The 16737-nt window shown below is 40.1% G+C and overlaps 1 protein-coding gene across 3 annotated transcripts in view; it reads left to right on the top strand.

Annotated features, from left to right (window-relative positions):
• The window catches only part of RPRD2 (regulation of nuclear pre-mRNA domain containing 2), a 64048-nt gene that overhangs the window by 8065 nt on the left and 39246 nt on the right, over positions 1–16737 (top strand). The window lies entirely within an intron of this gene.

Genomic DNA, 16737 nt, shown 5'->3' with positions numbered 1-16737 from the left:
AGTTGCACTACGGGCACCCCAAGGTGTCTGTTCAGTGTGCAGGTTGTCCTTAGCGCCACCAGCCTGGAAGAGATGTACAGTGAGGCCCCTCTTAACGGGGACACATTCTGAGAAATGCCTTGTTAGGTCATTCCGTCGTTACATGAACATCACAGAGTGCACTTACACACTGGGATGGTCTAGCCCACTACACGCGGGGCTGGGCAGGGTGGCTCCTGGCGACAAGCCTGTCAGCACGTTTCTGTACTGAATACTGAATACGACAGGCAGCTGTAACAGTGGTGAGTATTTGTGTATCTAAGCACTTCTAAACACAGAAAAGGTTCAGTAAAAATACAGTATAAAAGATAAAAAACGACACTCCTTACCATGAAGGGAACCTGCGGGACTGGAGGTCGCTCGGGGTGAGTCCGCGAGTGAGGGGCGAGTGGCTGTGACATGGCTGGGACGTGACTGCTCTGCTGGAGGCTTTATAAACGCCGTCACATAGGTGACACTACATTGATAAAACGACACGAGATGGAATCGGGCACAAGAGAAAAAATGATGCTATCAAGACGTGGAAAGACAAGACGTCCGAGGCTGCTGCAGGCGTAACATGACATACTGTTTACAGCAAACTTTCTTTTAATAAGTAGAGGGTTCATTCTAAAATAACAATCAAGAGTATAGTGAATACGTAAACCGGTAACGTGGTCGTTTATCGTTATTTTCAGGTGTTATGTACTGGGCGTGATTGTGTGTGCTGCACATCTGCACAACTGGCAGCGCAAGAGATTTGTTCACACCAGCATCACCGCAGTCGAGAAGTCCATGGTGCTTCCAAGATATGGGGCATCCGGGCGATGGCCCTGGGCGATAGGAAGTTTTCAGCTCCATTTTAATCTTGTGGAACCACCTTTGTATATTGGGGCTGTCACTGACCGAACTGACCAGAACGTCCTTACGCGGCGCACGGCTGCACTAGGGGAGGATGGAGAAGTGTAGTCAGCGTGATCAGGGAGAGAAGAGGTCGAGAAGAAGGCTCGGGCCATTCCGATATTTTAGATGCCCCTTTCCGCTTACTTGGTCTGATGTGTTCTTTTTGAGGTTCAAGGTGAACTCTCTCAGGTCCCTAAAGAAGTAATAAATCTGTTTCAGTCTTTTGCATGTTTCTCCTCTTGGTTTCGGCTTAATGGCACGTCTGGATTAGGTAGGCGTTGGCTCCCTCATAATTCCCAACTGTAAAATCTTCGCGTGATCGGCCCTCCCCCTCCCCTTTGGATGCCTAGGTCACCTTCTTCCCGTTGTCCTCGGTTCATAGAGATGCAGGTATTTTCCGCGTTTCCTGACAATGTAACAAAACATGGAACTACATTAATTATAATGTATACTTATTGCAATTAAAATTTCAACTACCTGAGTTGAGAAATAATGAGACGAGACTTTTTTAATGTGTAGAAGAAACTCAGAGACCCTTGTAAAAATTACTCAGAAATTGAACACTTGTCTAAACCAGCCTGACTTGAGTTTCTCATCAAGGAAACAAAAAGTAGTTGGTGTTTTGCAGTGCTTTCAAACTTCACTGTCCCCGCAGATCGAAACAGCGCCAGAGGGAGGCACGTCTTGTGGAGAAAGTCGTAGAACCCAGTTAGTGCTTTTGGGAAAAGGCAACAATTCCATCTGTGCTTTGGAACGTTAAAGTGTTCCTGGCTAAGATAAAGACGGTTTAAAAAATACCTCATTCTTTTTATTCTCCTCTTAGAAACTCTGAAATAGAGGCTCTTTGATGAAAGAGATGAAGCGCGGTACGCTGGGCTCGCGTTCTGGTGGTGGCTTTTATCTCCCCCTCGTCTCTCTTCCTCCCTCCACCTCAGTCGCTGGTGAGCAGTTTCACTTACCTGCCCGGGATGGTTCTGCGGTGCCCGCGAGTGAGAGTGAGTTTATTAATCACCCTTTAGTAAAAGTTGCACTGTCAGAGGTAAACAGGATCCTTTAATATTAGGAATTATAACTTACCACGTTTGATTTTAAAAAGGCCAGAACGGATCCAGTGGTGTTTTGTATTCCTCTTACCATCACGATAGTTTTACAGTTGTAGCATAATGCAGAATTTTAAAATGATGATCTGTGACCAGGAGGAAGTTAGTGTTACCTGAGTTATTACAATTTCTTTTTTTAAAAAAAATTATTTAAATTAGTTTCGAGTATACAGCACATTGGTTAGACATCTATGATGTTCATAAAACGATCCCCCCAATTGCCCCCTCCCTCCCCTGCCCTCCACCTAGCCTTCATATTAACGCTAACTGCATTCCTCTGCCATGCTCCTCATCCCCATGACCAGCTATCAGCTACTAATTTAAAATTTCTTTTATAGTGTGTTTTTGTATCCAAAGATACAGAATTCAGAAGACGAATGTAGAAATCTTTGAGTGCTTGCTCTGTGTAAAACTGTATTTTATAAACTACCACTTTATGTGAAGATTTTGCCTTACTGTCCTTTTCTTTCATGCCTTAGCTCAGGTGTCATCTTCTTAGAGGTGGAGCCCTGTCGTCCTAGCCAGAGCGTCCACCCCTGTTCTCCCTGTCCGTAGCACATTGCCCTGTTTTATTTTCTTCACACCTTTCTCGTTATGAGATCGCCCCCAGTTGGAATGTAACCTCCCGATAGCAGGGAGGTCGTTTCGTCCACCGCCACATCCTCAGCACCTTGAAGACGGTATAAAACATAGAAAGTGCGTAATTATTGTCTCTTTCTTAAATCTGATCCCAGACCACACTTCGAGAATCGCTGCTATGAAAGTTGCACAGTTTCGTTGGATTTTACCTGCATAGGGGGGATATGCAGTATCGTGTAGTGGTTGACTGGCAAAGGACGCGGACTTTGGACTTCAGTAGGCAGCATAGTTGCTGCTTAACCTAGCAAAGCCTTTAAGTGGGGGGCGATAGTAGTACAGCCCACCTTATTTGATTGCTGGTGATATTTAAAAAAGATGATTCCCATGAAGTGCTTTGCTCACTACCTATTATTTAGAAAGCTCAGCAAATGGTAACTTGTCATTTTTAAACGCAGTTAAGGTATGTATACATTTTGTTATATCGTGTTTCAAGCAGGCCTGTCTACTTAAGTTGTAAATTATTCCAATTAATCCTGCATACTGTAGTAGAAGTTTTAAGGTTAATAATCCAAAGGAATGAACATGAATTTTTTAGCCTTTCTTATTAATACTAATGAATGCCGGGAGAATATATTAATTTGAAAACTGTTTACCTGTTTTGTGTATTTTAAGTTCCTATTCATATAGCAACATCTCGCAGTTCTAGAAATCCATAGAATTTAATAATGTTTTATATGTTTTTATAGTTATGCTAATGAGAAGTGCATCTCAAGGGATTTCAAAGGTACAGCAATATCTTTAGTATTGCTGGGTTTTTTAAATGAATATCAAAAAGAAAGGTTTCAAAAAAATCGAAGTTGGAGTAATAATGGCCAAATATTAATCACATTTTTATTTAAATTGTTAAAATTTAAATTAAAGATTTTTTTAAAAAGAAAGTTTCATATTAAGACACACTTTGGAAGATCCATTTCAGTTTGTTTTAAAAGACTTAAAAAACCTGATCATAGACGAGTGAAGAGCTTTTGAAATCCATTTATAGGTTTTCCATAAACATAGATGCTGTGCACAGTGTCAGCTTAGGTTAAGGATATGTGTCCATTCTCTCTGGTTTCTCAGATCGCCACGAGGGCGGCACATATGTGTGACCCGACAAGCGTGGATAAGGTGCAGAGAAAGTAAAACATAGCAATGAATAAAAATAAACGGTGACCGTGTACTTTGTACAATAGCATGTCTCCGAAAGTGGTGATGTGTAGTTTAGGAGCTACCAAATTAGACTTAAACCTCATTTTGTGCTGCTGGACTTAGTACCGTTAATAAAATGCTTCGTGAATTTCCAGGCTGGGTGGTAGATAGGATAGTCAGCGTTTTCCAGACTTGCTTGGCCCTGTGGAATCTGTTTCTTTTCTAGTTATCTCAGTTGATCAGTATTGCAAGGAACATGCTTTGAGGAGCTTCACTATGGAAGTTTTTCTAGGAAACCCCCAATTAAAGAACAGAGAACCAATTTATATTTGCATGTAGTGAGAAAGGCTTCGTGGAGCAAACAGTTGTTCAGAAAATGTGAAGCAGGCCAAGGAAGGCATCCCAAATAAACAAAGGTGCGAAAGAACCAGAAGGAGGAAATGACAAGCAGAGGTGTGCACGGCCAAGCGAGGGTGGAAAAGACGGCGAGGAGGAACAGCTGGCGTGGGTTTTAAGGCATAAGGAGGGAAAAGTATGTTAGAAAGAAAGTAACTGTGTGTAGGAATTAAAGTTAATAACTACACAGCAATGATTGTAACCCTGGACCACGCTGATTTTTCGTAATACTGATATTAGTATAATTTCGGGTTTTGTTGAAAGCTTTAGAATTAAAAAACCGAAATCCAATCGACAAGGTCAATTATGAGAATATATTTCATATTTTAAAAATTATAATCGTTCTAAAACATGAAGCAGAATATGAATTTATAAACATAGACATTGAACATAGATTGGCATTCTGATGTAAACCAGCCGCTCCTGGCTTCGCCGCTTTCTGACTTCAGTGTTTTCGCCTGAGTCACCCTCGTAACTGTCACGCGTGATGCAGCTGGTCGGGTTGGACTTCAGTATCTTCTTGCCATATTTTAACTTCTCCGACCAGTGCTTTCAGAGCCATCTCTGTTCAGTAGTTCAAAATTGCTGAAGTTTTGACTTTCTTCTTGTCTAACTTAGGGAAGGTTTCCCTAATGGAGGTCTAGATCTTTTCTCCCCACCCCCCAGAGAGAGCCTTTATTACAGGTTTTTTTTTTCTCCCTTAGGTGCAGACTTAACACTGTAAGTGGGAGGCGACGAGGGTAGAGGGGAGCGAGGCAGGGGCTTCCTGAGCCGGGCAGCAAATAGTAGTAAACGGGGCAAGGAGTTTGCGGTGAAAGGGGGCTTGGGGACTGGTGAGCAGGAAGGGAAGAGAGAAAGATAACCAAGAACGATGAACAAAGCTGCTTTTGTATTATGCCAACGAAAGTATTGTATTTTGGTCTTTAAAATAGCTCCGTAAACTACAGTACCTGAAACTGGTACTACAATTACTAAAAATAATAACATGTTTAAGGGAAATGTTACGAGAGGCCATTATGATAATTTAACCAAATGACCAAGGTTCGAGCTAGTATCGTGGTAGTGAGGAAGGCAGAAGCTTAATTCTAATTCTAATGCATTACTAGGGAAGCTAAAAAGTAAGGTGCTCTCTATTTAGAAAGTAGAATTTGATAGAACGTGCTGATCAGTTGGATGTTGAGGGAGAAGGTCGATGAAAGCTTGGAAGTTGGATTCTATGGATTCTGCCTTGGGCGACGGAATTTGGGAGGAAGAGATGAATGATGAAATAGGTTTGAGCATATGGAGTTGGAGTGTCTAGAGAGCATCTGAGAAGAGCTGTTTAGTAAGGAGATGATTAGCCATTTAGATTACTTACAATCTTAATATCGGCTAATGTAATACTGTTGGCAGTTATATGTTTGATGCTGTCAAGGAATTTTACATGTATTATGTCATGTGATTTGGACAGCATCTTTCAATAAGTATATGCTGTTATCCCATTGTATAGATGAGAAAAGCAATGTTTGAAAGGGTTGCGCAGCTGGAAGTAGGTGTCGGGCTTTGAACGTAGGTCCACTGACAAATAAGTTCATAACCACTGTGCTGTGTTCGGGAAGGAGCTCTGGTCTAGAGCTGTAGACTCGGGGATTGAAGCGTATTGGTATTTAATCGCTGAGCACTTCAAGGGAGAGTGTTGTGAGTGAGGAGAGACTAGGAACAATCAGAATGCCGGGGTTTTAGGGGTTAGCAGAAGCAAAGGTGTCTTGGGTAGAGGCGTGGATCAGAATGAAGTGACGTCTCGGAAGCTAAGGGAAGAGAAAATTAGCCCGAGGAGTTTCAGCAGAGCCTGGTTCTGGGAAGGAGCATGATTGTGCTGGGCAGAAGGTGAGCGGGGCGCCTTCTGCTTCTGGTGATATGACAGACTAGCCATTTTGCAGGATCCATCCATCAAAAATAGAACACATCTGGCAAATTGCAACACACAATTCTTAAAAATAAACTTTTAATTGTGCAATAGCTTTAGATTTACAGAAAAGTCGAGAGAATATAGAGTTCTCATGTACCCAGCGCCCAGTTACCATCTCACATTAGTAGGGTCCATACTTTGTCTGTAGATTTCTCTGATTTTTGCCTAATGTCTTTTCTGTCCCAGGATCCCATTCAAAACTCCATGTTACATTTGGTCATCATGTCTCTCTAGGCTACTTTGGTCTTAATAGGTTTGAGGAGTACTGATCAGGTGTTTTGTAGACTGTCCCTCAGCATGGGTTTGTCTGATGTTTTGTTCATGATTAGTTGGGTTAGTTTCCTAGGAAGAAGGACACAGAGAAAAAGCGCTAGTCTCATCACATCATATCAAAGGTATCTTAGCAATCTGACTTACTTTGATCACCTGGTTTAGGTAGTATTTGTCAGGTTTCTTCACTGTAAAGGTACCCCTTTCTTCCCCTTTATCCTACTGTACTCTTTGGAAAGAAGTCACTGCACAGGACACACTTAAGGAGTGGGGAGTTAGGTTCCACCTCCTCGAGGGGACAGTATGTAAAATATGTAAGTTATTTGAAAGTCTTCTACAGGGAAACTTGCAAACATAATTTTATGTATTAGCGGTTTGCTAAAAAGTAAGAGAGCTCTCTAAGGGTCTATTCTCACTTACAAAAGTGAAGAATCAGCTAGAACAGGAGCAATGAGCTAGCTGTAAGCTAACGGAAAAGGCAAGGTTGCCCTAAAGGCAAATGCCCATAATAGCACTAGTGGGAGACTAAGGCTTTGGCCCACAGCAATGTGAAAGAGCCCTCTGAGAAGGATGCTAAATTGGATCAAGGTCAGTATTGCCCTTTGTCAGAGCAAATGCAGATTCATTTTGAAAGCTTTTTCTGATTAGGCTCTCTCACTTCCCACAGATAAAATTCAACAAAATACAGGCTCACAATAAAAGAGTTACAAAACACAAGGAAATAGCTACTATGAATGAGATTTGGTAGAAACAAACCCCTAAAGACTTAAACTATTGGAATGACAAGATACAAAATATAAAACAATCGTGTATAAAATGTTTAAATTAATAAAAGATGGAATCTAAAATATAGCAAGAAACAAAGACTCCCAGACGTGGTTATACAGATTTGTAAAAGAACCAAAATGAAACATTAGAAATAAACAATAAAATTGTTGAAATTAAAAGCTCAATGGATCGATTAATGAAATGAATGATAGATCCCAAGTAATTTCCGAGAATGTAAGCCAAGAGAGAAATAGATGGAAATGACAGAATAATGACTCTAACATATGTGCGATTGAAGTCCCAGAATGAGAGAATGGAAGCAATATTTGAAAGAATACTGGCTGCGAAATTTGAAGAATTAATGAAAGACACGAATGTGCAGGAAGCAGAATACATATTAAGGAGGTGAAATAAAAATTTTAAAAAGTCTCTACATACTTTGTAGTTAAACTAAAAAATACCAAAGACAAAGAGAAGCCTTTAAAAACAGCCAGAGAGAACAGATAGGTAGCTTGCAAAGGAATGACAATCAGACTGATAGCAACATTGGAGTAAAATAGTCAAAGTGCAGGGAAAACAACTGTCGATCTGTACATCGTATACATGGCAAGGCATTTTTTAAGAACAAGGGCAAAACGAAGATGTTTCCCTCAAGACAAAAGCTGGAAACCAACAGATCTTCACTTTGTGACCTTCTTAAAGGACACACACACACACACACACACACACCCACACCCACACCCCATACATACATGCTTAAGGAGGAAGGAAAATAATTCCAGGGGGAAGGTCTGAGAGATAAAATGCTCTGCTGAGCATATGAATTGGTGACCATGAGAGTAAATCTAAATGTATACTATCTGTATAAAATGATGTTTAATTTGTGGAAGTTTTTAGAAAGTCAGAACTAAAATCTGGATAACATTGTAGGTCAAAAGAGATTGATTTGAAATTAAAGTATTCAAAGATCCTTGTGTTTATTTTAGGAGAGACATGTTTAACTTGAAACGTGGGGTGGGTGGGTGGGTGGGTGTGGGTGTGTGTTTCTTTGTGGTACTATTTCAAGAGTAGCTACTAAATGACTAGAAATAAAATATGTAACTTCCAGCCTCTTAGAAAGGGAAACTTAAAAACCAAAAAACTTTCCCAAAGAGACATGAAAGGAGAATGGAGAAGCATGACACATAGAAAAAGCAAGGCAAATAAAAAGCACAGCAGAAGAAATGTGACACGGAAAAATCAGTTCAGATGTATCAATCACTATAAAATGTAAGTATAATCGCAAGTTAAAAGACATAGATGATCCATTGTGTTAAAAACAAAGTCTTAACTAGATATAGAGACATATCTAAAATGGAAAAGTTAAAGGGAGAAGGCTAACCAGAAACAATCACAATCACACCACTGTGGTAGCTGAATGATTAACAAATGAGACTTTAAGACAAAAACATTACTGGAGATCAAGAAGTTCCCTAAAATGACAAAAAGTTTAGTGCACCTAATAAAATAGCATCAATATAGAAAGCAAACATTTGCATACTAAAAGCAGAATTGATCAGTTCCGTTCTAGTGGAAGAGTTAAAACATAGCTCTTAATTATTGGTAGTTTAAACTGAAAAGTTTTTACAAAATCCGATTTGGTGAATTCACATATGGAGAGAACTCCGTGCCCTAAAATGAGGAAATATACATTATTTTTGAACAGAAAAAAAGGAATATTTAAACCAATTAATGATAGGTGCTGGCCCCTAATGCAAGATTAATATAATTTTTTTCATCCCACAAGAAGCCATAACTTTATTAATTTAATATAATTTCAGATGCTCTGTATCATACAGAGTCAAGTTCCTTAGCCATAGTACTATTAACTCAGAAGTTAATAACAAAATTAAAAAGTCCCATTTTGTTTAGATAATGAAATATGCATTTCCAAATAACTCATGGGTCAGAGAAGAAAACAGAATGGAAAATTTAAAATACAAAGCACTGAACAATGATAATACTACATGTCAAAACTAACGTCTCATTTTAATGCGTCACGGGCTTTCTAGGCATTGGAGCCAGAACAGAGCAAGCGAGTCCTGGGATTGTCTCGTCTTATTATGAGCTCTTAATTTTTTTGCCCGTCTAGGGGGTAGATGCTCTCTCACTGTGATCTTAACTTGCTTTTTCCTGATTATTAACGAAACATTTTTTTATTGGCTCTTCAAGGATTCGCATTCTTTGAAATGCTTGTCTGTGTCTTTTGCCCCCATTAGAAGTTAAAGAGCTTCTCTTCCAGTTTGAAGTATGTGTTTGCACTCTCTGGTGTCTTTTGGATGAAGAGAAGTTTCTGATTTTAATAATATTGGATTTACATGTGTATCGCGGTTAGCACACTGGTTTAGGAACCCCTTCCCTGCCTTAAGGTGATAAAGATGTTCTCCTGTTTTTTGTTTTTTGTTTTTTTTCATGCTGAAAAGCATTTGTCTGGTTCCCCTTTTCATATTTATCTTTATTCCATTCAGAATTTATTTTTGTATATGACATGATATAGTTCATTTTCATATTTTTCCTATTTAGAGACACAGTTGTCCCTGTCCAAGTTAACGCATAGTTTTCTCCTTTTCCCCAAAGAGTCGCAGTGCTCCGTGTCGTAAATCTCAGCTAGCGCCCAGCTCTGTTGTACGGGCTCTGCGTTTGCTTCCACTGGTCGGTTGGCTCTGCCTGCACAAATTCCATAGTTTGTCGTGTGTCGTGATTTCTGGAAGGCCAGATTCCTCCATCTCAGTCTGGTTACTCTTAGACCTTTGTACTTCGTATAAGGTGGAGAATCAGCTTGTCAGAGTCCTTAATATGCTGTCAGGATTTTGAATGGAATTGTTTTGAAACTAGTGATCAATTTGGAAGAACCGATATATATGTGGTAGCCTTCTCTTATAGTATTTCACTCTTTGTATTTAAAACTTCTTTATTGGGTCATGTGATGCTTTTGTTTTCTAACAAGGGAAGTTATTTGCTAACAATATCCACTTGCATGAACACTGAATTTTATCAAGACTTTCTGTAAATGTAGTGAATGATATTTATAAGTTTTCTGAGGCAAAGTCACCCTTTCTTCTTGGAATAAATAAAATATCATCTTTACATACTACTGCTGCTACTTCCGTTTTTGAGATCCACAGATCATGGGTCCATCCATATAATCTCAACAAAGGAATTTTCCCAGCATAGTTAAAACACAAGTCAGATGAGTGACTTTAAAAAGCAGACTGAGTAGTTGGTAAATATGCATTTGTTTCAGTAGCTCACAGTGAGTCAGGGTCAGAGAACACCCATTGGACTAGTTCTCTGGACATGGGCCAGTTTGAGAAAATACAAACTAAGGCTGCTGAAATAGAATTGTTTCTGTTGTCAGTTGAGGACAGTAAACGTGTTACCATCATTTCATAAAGGTGTTTTAATTACTACAAAAGTAGAGAGAAGATAATATAGAACAAACCTTTAATGTGGATACATTTTGCTTTAGGAAAAATAAGCCGCTATGTCCTTATTTTTCTCATTTCTCTGCAAACCGGTGGAAATTTCATCCCAGGCCAAGTCCAGACTTTGGGAACTACTGCACCAGGCCATCCTATAACTGCTTCTTGGAAAGTTTTCTTTACTTATTAGATAGACGGAGAAAAAGGTCGGGGTATAGTATCTAGCTGTGACATCTGATTGGTTGACATTTATATAAGTTTTATGAGAACTAATTCTTCTGATTTTTTTGTAAATGTATAATTTTACAACTCCTGGTCTCAGGTGCTTTGTTGTTGTTGGTGGTGGCATCAATGTTGGAATGTCAAATGATACCCTGGTTAATAGATTGTTTTCTCACAAGTTATCCTTTCCTGCTCTTTGCAGCATCTCTCTTCCTTGTCTGTTAGAGAACTATTAGGTGTGGGGAGTGAGATAGATTATCGTGATATAAGCTTAAGCGTATAATTTCTGAGGTAGGTGTGTTAAAAGAACCAATACGATATATTCTAATGTTCAATGGAAATGTTTTGGGAATTAATTTGTTTACATCAGGCACATTTGTTTTCCCTTTATTGATGTAAATAATAAATCATTGTCTTGTGCTGGTAATACTCACTGAAGATGAAAAGGAATAATTTGTTTTTTTGGGGGGGTCTCAAGTTAGACTAAGGCAGACAGGCAGTCAAAAAATACATAGAGAAGTAAAAGATATAATTGTTTTCGAAGAGTTTGCAGGCGAGCGAAGGAAAAGCTAATGTGTGAAACACTACATGATATGAAATACAAGGGCAGTATGAGTTCAGAGCAAAGAAGGATGGAAGTGGTTTTACGAGCTTTCGTTCAGGACCAGGGACTTGATTTGGGTTTTGAGATGAGAATTCGAATAAGCGAAAGAAGAGTAAAGTCATTTTAGATGGAAGGAATAGTACGAACAATTATTTAAATTCCTGAGCAAACAGCTCGGCTGGGTGATTAACCAACATATGTAATATGCATGACAAGAGTTTTGGTTATAATCAACCTTTTAAAACATTTTGCCGATAAGATAATATGAGCATAGTTATCATTCTGTATAGTTATTAGATATAAGCAGTTAAACAACTCACGTAATCTCTGTACTTAGCATTGCTACAGGCAGACCAGCCGAAAAGAAACCAGTCGACTTGCAGCTCTCAGACTTCCTGAAAGACTAGGGTTCCCGCGTGTTTGGCCTCTGATTTTTCGGTAGCCTAGATGCCTCACGGCCTCATAGATGTTAGGAGCCAGAACAGAGCAAGGGCGTCCTGGGCTTGGAGTTGCTAAAAATCATAAAGCCCTTTTTCTCCCCATTTTCAGAGGCCAGAGTTAAAGAGGAGGAAACTTTTATACATATGCTAATTTAGATTAATTTATTTAGATGGCGTTCTCTCCTCTTACTTGATAGATACTAGCTTAGAAGAAGGGATATTGGGAGAAAACAACTACTGTCAGCGACTTATTTCATTTGCTCTCTTAACAGGTACAAGCAGATGCTAAACAAATTATTTATTCCTTCTAGAAGCCTTTTGAGCCATTATATTCATTTTAAGGTATGGAAATAAAGGCTCATTGTCATATAATAATTTTCAAGGTCATGACCCAGTCGTTTTTGAGGTAGAGTTGAACTGATGTATTTCCAGATCCCATATTCTTTGAGCTGTAGCATCCTCTGAAAGGAACGAGAATTCTGACATGTGGATTCGAGACGGGACCATCCTTAGCACCTAAGGTCGGGACAGATTACATCATCTGATATTCCCCTTTTCACCAGCATCTTCATATTAGTGAGATAAGGTCAAACTTGGAAGGGTAGATGTAATAAAGAGCCCTGGCTGGGATTGTTTAAGACTGGAAAATAGACTTAGAGAAGGTAGACTTGGTTCCCACGGTGCGGGAGTAGAAAATTCCTCTCCTTCACATCTTAGATCATTGCTTGGTGTTACTAGGGGACTCCAGAATATTTGGGAGTAACCGATAGGAGAGAGAAGCAGGTAATTTGGAGCATGGGGCGGCGGAGGGCGGGGGGGATGAGCCCTGGATGGGCATGGTTTTAGAAAGGAGGCTCTGGTTAGTATTCGTGTGTCCAGTAGTGATATTTAACGTATGCCCGCTGAACAGCAGGTTGGCGTTGAGGTCCCAAGCCACCGTGCTCATGGAGCTTGTGGTCTGGGGGACACGTTTGTAAATGGACATTTTCAGCTCCGCGTGAACAGCCCAGTGTCTACATACAAGATCTTTACAGTCTTGAGGAAGGATGTGAATATTGCAGCAGTGGGGTATTTTCTTTTTAATTTTTAATGTATTATTTTGCATATGTAAATATTTGCCCAAGTCAAATTCCAAAAAGGTCTACCATAAAAAAAAAACACACATGCACAAGAAACTCCCCTGTGGTGACTGGCCTTGTCTCTCTTGACTACTTGGCTTCCTTCCTCCCATTGCCCATCACTGTAGGCAGTTTCTTGTCTGTGTTCCCAGGGGTATTCTCTATAAATAAAGTATATGCTTGTTTATCTTTTTTTAGACTTACATAGTTGCTTGCTAGACCCATTGTATCTTGTGTGTTTCACTTTATATCTTGCAGATAGTTGTAAATGAACTTTAGAAGGTCCTTCTATGTTTTTTAGTAGTTAGGTACAATTCCTTTGGATGGAGGTAACATAGTTTATTTAGCCAGGCCCCTATTAATAGACTTGTAGGATATTTCCACACTTTTGTTGGAAACAGTGTTGCAAAGAATATCTTTATACATAGATCTTCGCACAAAGGGGAAAGTGTATCAGTGTATAAATCAGGGCAGTCCAGAGCCTGCATTGATGGATGGTGAAACTGGAAGCAGGGATCAGTTCAGTTATTAGAAAATTTGTCGTAATAATGATGAGTAACTGAAGTAAGGTGGTGGCAAAAGGAATAGGGAGGGAGGATGAATTAGAAATGATGCACACATTGTTTTTCCACATTTTAACGTGTGAGAAATCAGTGTGTAGTTTATGGTTGATGGCTTCATTCGACTAACAGGAAGTACTTTTAAAATTTCTTAGTGGTATATAAAATGGTGCATGTTATAGACTGGTTTCTTAAATTCAGGAAAATACAGTTCGAAGGAGGCGGGATTGACAGGACTTAGATGTAGGAAAAAGGTACCAAGAGCGAAGCTGACATTCCATATTTTTGTTTCACTTTCATATCTAAACCATTTTTCTATTTTCTGTATGGTCTTCATATGTAATTAGTGGTTACATTAACTTTTTGAATAAGCCAACTCCACTGTTGGTGGATATTTGTTTTCGGCTCTTTACAGATCACTGATAACACTGACCAATTTTCTGTTTAGAATTGGGGACTGTTTGGATTTAGTAGATTTCTAGTTAATTGTATATAATTATATTTAACAAACGTCCTGACTGTAAATTATTTAAAGAACTTCTGAGTTGATACCTTACAAATACTGAGACAACTTTGAAATTTTTAGTTTAAATGTGTCTTTCAGTGTATGTTGAAGTCCTTTTATTCGGACTCCAGTTCTAGAATTCATACTTAAGACAAAAGGTTAGCCTTAACATTTGTTCACTGATTACAGTATCGATGCTTTTTTGATAAACCACCTTGTACAGACACATATATGTATGATGGCTACTGTAATTGGTGGTGTAGAATTCCGTAGAGGGAATCATTGAGAAATGAAATCAGTTGAATGTTTCGACGCTTGCAACACCAGCAAATTAAGGAAGAACTTACTGGTTCTTCTGTTTCTCATCATATTTGTGAAGATGATCTTATTATTTCTTCTAGTTCTTCATTAGTCAATATTTCTCTGTGACCTCCAGTTTCTTTCTGAAATTTAATTGCATTTGTCTCTGAACATTTAACTTTGTTAATGGTTTTTGCTCTGAAACTTTTAAGTGCTTACAGATGAATTCTTATAAGTTGAGTGTAAATATGATGTGACTTCCATTAAGCTATAGCTCTTGAGATCACTAATTTCTGTATTGTGATATTCTTTGTCTTCGTTTGATGAAGCGTGTGATATTAATGTAAGATTTCTGGCTGTCGGGTTGGCACATGCGGTGCCAGCGTTCTCATAGCCATGGACGGTGTCATCACTGAGCATGTTCCCAACAAGAACACCTCGTCAGGAGCGCGTTTGGGTCAAGTTTGTTGATGAATCTGTTCCCAGATGAACTAAATGTAAATATAGCCCCAAACAAAATAGTAGGCTATTTTTTTAAAATAAATAGTTTAGTAAACAAGTAAACATCTGACTTCTATACAATACAGCCAAGGTTAGGACTTAGCATGACACGTAGGTGACCAGCACCCCTTTCACACATAGTGGAGACACAGCAGGGGCGGGGCTTGAAGGCGAGAACAGAGTGTCATCACCGAACTGGAGCTTCAAGGGGAAGCGTGGCTGAAGCTAAGGCCGAACAGGCCAGCGAGAGCCGGGTCGCAGGGGGTCGAGAGCTCTGACGGGCCTGAGTCCACCGCCCGCGGGCGCCTCCCACACTACCTGGTCGGCTTCTCTCATTGCTCCTGGATGTCTTCAGTGCTCTGACGAGGGTGGAAGGTTTGCATTGGGGAAAAGTGGCAATTAAATAGTTTGAGGTGATTTATCTGGGGGAAGAGGTAGAAATGAGATGGGAGAGTTAGAATCTGACGTGAATTAAATTCAAAATTTTGGACTTTTTCCAATGGATAGCAGAAAATACCGAAGATTATTCAGGATAGGTTATCATAGAAAAGGAAAATTCTGAGAGAATGAGAGGGAGGAAAGGAATGAGGAGAGAGGCTTCTGGGAACTGTAATTCGTTAAAGATGGAACTTTGATTTTGAAGGGGAAAAAGAAGAGACTAGAAGAGAAGGTTAAGATCCACATTGTAAATGGAGACTAAGGTGTTTGGGCATTTGCCAATACGCAGTCGGAAATCATTGACAGGTATGAGAAATAATTTAATAGTGTTTGCGTATTAGAGGATGTAGGGACCAAGTGTAGTGGGCCAGTTAGGCTATTGTGGTAGGAGTCAGGTTAGAGGTGATGCATCCATCAAAGAGCCGTAGTAGGAAGAGAAGAAGAGGGATACATTTAATAGATATTTTCGGAGACAGATTGTCTGGATGAGGAAATTTGTCAAATGAGGGCGACAGTCAGGTAGGGAGGAGGAGGAATCAAAAAAGATTGCTAAAGTTCCCGCTAAATACAACAGCCGCAACAGATGGAAGAAGAGGAAGATTATTAGTAACATACTGAGAAATCAAGCTCAAGGTGCCTCCGAGACTTAGCATTGACTGGGGAGGGGAAATCCAGGCGCGGTGTCCCTGGCTCTGGGCATCCGGCTGCGTCGGTGGTAGGGGTCGAAGGCATGAGCGTGGGCGACTGTGCTGATAGCATTTGATTGTCTGTCTGTGTGCTAAGCGGTGTCCTTAATGCTTTCCATACGTCGTGTCGTTTACTTCTTAAAACAACCTGTGAAGTTGTCATTTTACAAAGGAAGGGACATATAGAAGAGATAAGCTACTAAGTGACAGAGCCAGGAACTGAACCAGCTATCTGACTTAAAACCTCAAATCTTAAAACACTGTGCCTCGGGCGACTAGGGAAGAGCGCTCAGGACAGAACCTGGGAGCATCGCCCTTGAGAGCAGGGTGCCCGCGGGCAGAGCTGCCGCGGGCGTGTGCGTGGAGGAGGAGCCAGAGGGGCGGGAGGACGGTCAGGAGAACTCTGCGACGGCCCAAGGAGGAGTCACTGTAAAGAAATGACACCGAAAACATCTCCATTGGGTTTCAATACGTTGGGATTTATTGGCTAAAAGAGTGGTTTAAATATGGGTCAGAGACCCTGGAATTGATAAAGAGTTGAACATTGGAGGAGACCGTAGAGGAAATAAAGAACTGAGTGAGATCACGATAAAATAGAAGAAATGAAGTGGGAGGCGGGGCGTCGTGGTTAGAAGAGGAGAGTTTGAAACGTACAAAGGAGTGGTCCTCGGGGGTTGCTGGCTTTGAGGTCAAGAAATCGGGAGACTAGAAAACGTGGATCATCTCCGTGGA

This window comes from Rousettus aegyptiacus, unplaced genomic scaffold (genome assembly GCF_014176215.1).
Source record: "Rousettus aegyptiacus isolate mRouAeg1 unplaced genomic scaffold, mRouAeg1.p scaffold_m13_p_17, whole genome shotgun sequence".
Classification (NCBI taxonomy): domain Eukaryota; kingdom Metazoa; phylum Chordata; class Mammalia; order Chiroptera; family Pteropodidae; genus Rousettus; species Rousettus aegyptiacus.
This window is presented reverse-complemented; position numbering and strand designations above follow the sequence as displayed.